The sequence below is a fragment of the Chiloscyllium punctatum genome, chromosome 16 (genome assembly GCF_047496795.1).
Source record: "Chiloscyllium punctatum isolate Juve2018m chromosome 16, sChiPun1.3, whole genome shotgun sequence".
Taxonomy (NCBI): domain Eukaryota; kingdom Metazoa; phylum Chordata; class Chondrichthyes; order Orectolobiformes; family Hemiscylliidae; genus Chiloscyllium; species Chiloscyllium punctatum.
Genome location: NC_092754.1, coordinates 16478922 through 16486355, shown reverse-complemented (window position 1 = coordinate 16486355; position 7434 = coordinate 16478922).

Here is a 7434-nt window from a genome sequence, read left to right as displayed (position 1 = left end):
AGATCCTGCAAAGATTTTTAGATCACGTGCCTGGAATCGTCACTTAAGTGTGCAGTGAGCTGTTAGATGGTAATTGGTTTCTTACAGACAAAGTCAAGTAAATCAATGTCAAACTGAGCTGAACTAAGCAAATGACAGAGACTTGGCACATGATCAGTGAATGCACTCAAGTTGAAAGTGGCTCTGGCCCTCTATTTTTTAAAAGTGCGATAACATTTCCAAAGTCTGGAGAAAATGCTAGGAAAAGAAATCAAAGCCTACGAACAACTGTTCCACTTGAATCATCTGTGCATACCTGAGGAAGTTGGCAGGAGAATTCAACAGTCCATAGCAGAAATTAGATGTGATGGAACCAATTGTTTGTCTCGTCCATTCCTTCGGTTAGTGGGTTGGCTACCACATTCGACTAGGTATTTATTGATAAAGTAGTGGAGGCAATTGTTATGTAAATGAGATTGAGGTGCAAGATGATTTTTTTGGGGGGGGGGAATTTGCAAACTGAACCTTCCAGCTCAGTGAGCAACGTATATCCAGAACCTCAACCTGAGCTACAAATCTTCTCAACTCACTAACAGAGGAAAATACCCACTCTGACCTTGCTGTGCTTTTTTTTTATTGAAAAAGACTTTTTTTTTACAAAATTATAAAATTACAAAAGTATAACAATCTTATGGTATAAAAGTAATAATAATAAATGAAGGAAAACAAAACCTTCCCATACTTCAATAAATAATTAAACATATTAAGTTAAATTGGGTTGAATTGAGTTAAACTGACTGGTCAGGATTCTTCCTCTCGGGGTCCCCGGCTTGCCAGACATAGTCTTTGCAGCTATACAAAGGCCCTAATCGGTTTAGCTGACAAGTCTTCATCTACGTGATACAAAAAGGGCCTTATATTTTTTTTTAAAAGTTCCATTTTCTGGTGCACCATAATTGTCAGGAAGTCACGGGGAACATGCTCCATCGCTAACTTGTGCCTTCCGGAAGGGGATCCAGCTCATCATCCAGCTCATGTTCTTCCTCTGGCAGTATGTGAGAATATTAAAGTTTCTTCTCATGCTCATCTAGACAAGGCAGATTAGGTGATCCCAGAAAGAAAGATACCGGATCTGCCTTAACCTCAGTTCCCCAAGATCTCCTCCAACAAATTTGCTATGGCGTCCTAATATCTATGAATCGTAGCACGACCACAAGCAATGTACGAGAGTACCAATGTCCGTTTTACATTTTAGGGCACTTTGGAGATGCTCCATTTTTAAATTTTGCTCGCCACTCCACAGCCAGATGGGCTCTGTGGCAAATCTTTAGTTACATGGCATGTGTTTATTACAACTCAATCTTTTTAACATTCTCCCAGATATCCTCCCATACTGCTGACAAAATTTCTGCTCCAAATTCTTGATTCCAGATTCTATAGACCCTTTCAATATCTTGCGAGGCACCCCTGTCCCTGTAAATGATGGGGAGTACTAAGCAAGCCCACTCCTCTCCACATCAGACTTAGGGATGAACCAATAGTGAGGTCCTTTTCTGGAAAAGTTTCTGATGTGAAAATAGGTGCAAAGGTCCCACTGGATAAATCCATATTTGTGACTGAGATGATCATAAGACATCAAGACCTCTAATAAATCTCTCAAACTGGAGACTTTCCTAGATTTGCATAACTTAACACCAGAATCCATCAATCCTGGCCTAAATCCTGATATTCCTACTAGTGGGACCCAATATACCGGCCACTGCAGCAGACAGCTCGAACTGACAACCGGAAGCGGCAGAGACAGGCCACTATAAATGCCGGAGGAAACAGCGCAGAAGCGCTTCACAGGAGGCTCCCAAGCACTGAGGATGTCACCTAGACAGGGGACGAAATGTTTGCGAGACAAATTCCCAGCTTGGTGAACAGAACCACAGCAACGAGCATCCGAGCTACAAATCTTCTCCCAAACTTTAAAGGGAGGTCTTATGTAATTTACCCTTGCCTTGTTGCATCATTCTCTGTGCTTTGACCGTGTTAATGACTATTGGATTTTCACAATATTCCGACAGTTCTCATCCTATCCATAAATAGCAAATCAACAGTGGGGCATTTTGCCTGGATCCTGATAAGCCCAGTCATTCACGTAAGAACTTACTTAATATATTTTGAAGGCTGGGAGATCTATCTACCCACCCACTCTTCCCCACCCCCCCACCCTTCTCTGTGGAAGCTGCAGCTTAGCAAATTTGAGAGTGCTTGCAGCGCCAGCTGAAAGATCCAAGCCAACCATTAAGTCTCCACAGCACTTGCCTAGGTAGCACCAGAGGGAGCATTCCCATGGGGTATAATAGGTGAGGAAGAACATTAATTTTGATCAGAGCTATTTGACCCAACCAGGATATTGGTACCACGTCCCAACGTTGAAGATCTTGTCTTCTCTTCTCGAGCAATTACACAAAGTTAGCTTTGTGCAATTGATGAAAGATGGAGGTAATGAAAATGCCAAAATATGGGAAACCACCCTGTGACCACCTAAAAGAAAATAGAGTTCCATCTTCAATGTCAAGCACTCTGACAAGACCCCCCATGAACATAGCCTCTGATTTAGTCAAATTAATTTTATACCTGGAAAAGAGCCAAATAAACTAATATTTTGTACTAGATGGCACAGACATTGGCAGTTTAGCCAAAAAGAGAAGGCTGTTGTCTGCACAGAGACTGATTTTATGCTCGCTTATTCCCACTTCTGGGGCAACTATTTTGGGGTCCTTCTGAATGTTCTCTGCCAGCGGCTTGATCACTAAAGCAAACAGCAGTTGCAAAAGGGGACACTGTTGTCAGCTGCCTCTACCAAATCTGAAATTTTGATTTTATGCCATTTGTGAGAACCGCTGCCATGGGATCACTATCCAACAGCCAGTAAAGATCTTTTCCCCCATCCCACCACCACTGTCCAAGACCAGACCAGACCAAACCAAACCAAATCAAGAACATAAAAAAGGTATGGCAGTTCCACCCGATCAAACACTTTTTCCACATCTAGGGAGATTACCAAGCCAGAGATCGACCTTTGCGAGCACACATAGAGCATATTCAACACTCCTCTGATGTTGTTAGAGGAGCTGTGGCCCTTAATAAGGCCTGTCTGGCCCTCCTTTACAATAGAAGACAATACCTTCTCCAGTCTCAATGCTAATGTTTTGGACAGAATTTTGAAATCGACATTTAGCAGCGAGATGGGTCTGTACAAGATGCAGTCTTCAGGATCCTCCCCTCTCTTAAGAATAAGGGAAAGAATTAGCCTCCGTGAGAGAGGGCAGGAGGTAGTCCTGACTGTACGAATGGTTATACATGCCCAACATTGGCTCGGCCAATGTTTTTATAAAATCCTTATAAAACTTACTCAGGAATCCATCTGGGCCAGGCGCTTTGCCACTTCTTGTACCTCTTGTGTTGTCAGAGGGGTATTCAGCAGGGAGGCTTGCTCTGAAGTTATACCTGGAAGATCCAAGTTCCCAAAAAGGACTCCATCCTCGCCAACTCATCCCCACAACCCTCTGACAGGTATAACTCTGCATAAAATTTCCTAAATGCTGTGTTGATCTTTTTGAACTCGCGAGTGGGAGTACCAGTACTCTCTCTAATGGACATGCTAGATTGAGGAGCACTCTTCTTCCTGGCCAAATATGTCAAGTATCTACCTGATTTATCACCTGCTGAAATAGTCTTTGCTTAATGAAGAAGACTTCTCTCTTCACTGCCTGGGTCAGCACTGAGTTCAGAGCAACCCAGAGAGTTGTAATCCACTGTAACTTAGTCACAGGTGGTCTGTCAAAATATGCTGTCTCGGCTGCCTTCAGTCGGGCCTCAAGAATGTGCTGTTGCTCTCCCATCTGTCTCTTCCGAGTCACTGAGTACGAGATAATTTTACCCCTTGAATACACTTTGGTGCTCTGGGAGACTGTCAATGGGTTACCGGCCATACTCAAATTAATCTTCCAGAAAGTCTTAAACTCCCTTGTGAAATACTCGATGAACTTACTGTCTTTCAAAAGAAAAGGATCCATGCACCAATGCCGCGTATCTCTCCTATTACCCCGATCTTAATCTCCAAATACACTGCCGCATGGTCCGAGATAGCTATATTCCCAATCTTACAGGTTAGTACGGAATCCAAAAAAGTCAGCAGGGCAAAAAACATATCAATCTTTGTGTGACACTTGTGCGGGTTAGAGAAGAAAGTAAAATCCCTTCCCTTAGGGTAAAGACATTGCCACATATCCACCAACTCCAACTCCCCACATAGGTCTACCAACTGTTTGGATTGCAGGGAAATGCCCAAACAACCCCTTGGCATTCTGTCCACATCAGGATCCATAAGACCATTGAAGTCTCCCCCTATAATCGTGTGGTGCACTCCAAGGGCCATCGGCCTGGAAAATGCATCACTTAAAAATGTGAGGGGCTGTACAGACTACTCCCCGTGTATTAGTGCTTTGAGGATCAGAGCACTGTTCTGAACCCTCCCTGATGTAACTTTAGATGGTCCTTATCATCAAAATGAGTTTGTTGTAGCAGAGCAACATCGACCCTCTCCTTTCTGAGAATCAAGAGCAGTTTCTTTCTTTTAACCGGTGAGTATCGCCCCTTTATATTCCAGGTGCACGATGTAAACAAAACAGTTGGCCATAACTATCCAAAGTGGCCAGTGACACCACCCTCGCCCCCCCCCTCCCCCCGCCAGAGGATGAACCCCACTCAGAATGTACTAAGTGTAGACAACAAATTATTCATAAGATCTAAAAGATACAACTACAAACACTATCAAAGCAAAAATTCCAATAATTACTCCTAAAATAAACAAAAGACAAATAACTGAAGATTTCCCCCTTGCCCACAGGGGGCACTCACCTACTCACGAACACCTCCATGGCTGCTCTGGCTGAAGCTGCACCCCAAACTCAGCAAAACAGAAGCAAAGAATACATGGAAAGAAGCAAAGAAGGAGTGGCATGGTGGCTCAGTGGTTAGCACTGCTGTCTTACGCTATCAGGGACCCAGCTTCAATTCTAGCCTTGGGCAACTGTCTGTATGGAGTTTGCACATTCTTCCTGTGTCTGCATGAGTTTCCTCCCACAGTCCAAAGATGTGCAGGTCAGGTGAATAGGCCATTCCAAATTGCCCATAGTGTTAGGTGTATTAGTCAGAGGGAAATGGGTCTGGGTGGGTTACTCTTCAGAGCGTTAGTGTGGACCTGAAGGGCCTGCTTCCACACTGTAGGGAATCTAATCACATATATCTTATACAGCTGGAAATTAAAAGTGGGCATCTAGCCCATACATTGATCCCACGTATTATCAACAAAAGAAATGACCACCCCTAACCAGGACAAATATATAAAAGGGATGAGTAAAGATAACAAGAAAGGGAAAGAAGAAACAGCCCCCATATTGGATGTAGGTTTGCTCGTTGAGCTGGAAGGTTAATTTCTAGACGTTTTGTTACTCTACTAGGTAACATCTTCAGTGGGCCTCAGGCAAAGCACTGCTAAAAATTCCTGCTTTCTGTTTGTATGTTTGGGTTGGTGATGTCATTTCCTGTGGTGAAGTCACTTCCGGTTACCTTTTAGGGGGTGAGAAAAGGAACAGGACCAACCCAAACATATAAATAGAAAGCAGGAATTTTCAGCAGTGCTTTGCTTGAGGCCCATTGAAGATGTTACCTAGTAGGGTAATGAAACATCTGGAATTGAACCTTCCAGCTCAGCGAGCAAACCTACATCCAAAACCTCAACCTGAGTTACAAATCTTCTCAAAACTCACTAACCCCACATATTACAGGCACCAAGTCAGACAAACAAAGTAAACAGCCGGGAGAACAAAGGAAACACCATGGTCCATAGTATTTGATCCAACCAGTCCATTTTAAAGTATCTAGGAAATCTTTTGCCTTCTCTGCTGAATCAAAATTATGCACAGACCCTCCATGGCTGAAGCGCAACACTGCCGGCTACCTTACAAAATATTGAATGTTCGAGTCTCTCAGTCTCTTCTTTACTTCATCATAGGGTTTCCTCTTTCTGATCACAGCCCCAGAAAAGTTCTGAAAGAACATGATTTCAACCCCTTGTAGATCAGGGCCTGTGGGTCTTTCCCTAACGTTCTGGAAGCTTCTGTAACCATTTGTTTATCTCTATAACACTGAAATCGCACTTGGAGCGGACGGTGGCGCTGGTCCGATCCAGGCCCATGCACCATGATCTGGTGTGTCCGCTCATCTCGCACCTGGCCCGATTCGGGTTACAGTCTCAGGAGCTGTGGGAGCTATTGCTCCAGGAAACTGACCAGCTGACCACCTTCCTCTCGCTCCAGCGACCCAACGATGTGGACGTTTTTTTCCCTGACCTTGATTCTCAAGGTCGCCGACCTGATCCATCAAGGCCCGCATCTGTGCTTCCAGGACCTGAATCCACCCCTCTGAGGATTCTGCCCCAGTCTCCGATGTCGCGGTTCACTGCTTCACCTCCTCCACGCGCTGCCCAAGATGTTGGATCGCCTGCTCATGTTTTGTAGTATGGCCGAGATCGATTCCAGTCTGGTCTGGGACTCCCCCAGTGCTGATTCAATCTTCTCTCGGAGTTTGACGGACTTCAAGACCAGACTGTGCTGCTCAGGTGGGTTCAAAGACACCTCCGCTGGAGGTGGCACTGCGGCCACGGGCACATTCATTGCTGCAGGGGAGTGCTTTGCATGTTGCAATCCACACGGCTCTTTTAGCCATCTCCCCCAAATGTTCAAAGTCATATTCAGAGAATTAGATTACTAATTTGGGGACTTTAAACTGCTGATTTTTACAAAAATGGCCAGGAAAGGGAGGCCACTCTACCCGGATTATGGTGCGGAGCCCGGAAAGGCAGACCTGTTAGGTCACCGCCATTTTGAATCCCCCTCCCTATGTTTTTAAAGTGAAAGCTTAATTTGACTCCATGTACTTTTAAGATGCAATTTCCAAAGTGAAGATAATCAAGTTTAAGTCTCGCATCTGACTCTCAGATATCTTTTTTTGGTCTGTATACAACTAACAGACTCCAACTACAAACCATATTTCAAAACAGCAGCAGATAACGTACAGGGACAGGTGTGATATTGAGACTTGGTGGGTAAAGGACAAAATGGATATATTAGATTTATATGGAACTATGGAGTCATTTCTCTATGGCTTGCACTTAAGCACTAAATACAAGATTGCTTCTTCAATTTAAAAAGGTTTACGACTGCTAAGCTACCACGTTCAGGTGACTAAAGTTTGTAGTTAGTGCAGGATGGAAACCAAGTATTATGATAGTTTAAATCTAGAAGTGACCATGTTTCCCAAAGTTGATGTCCTGAAAACTTTGTTTGTTTCTTTCTCCCCCCAGAAGCTGCCAGACCTACTTAGAAACATGCAAGCTGGGCT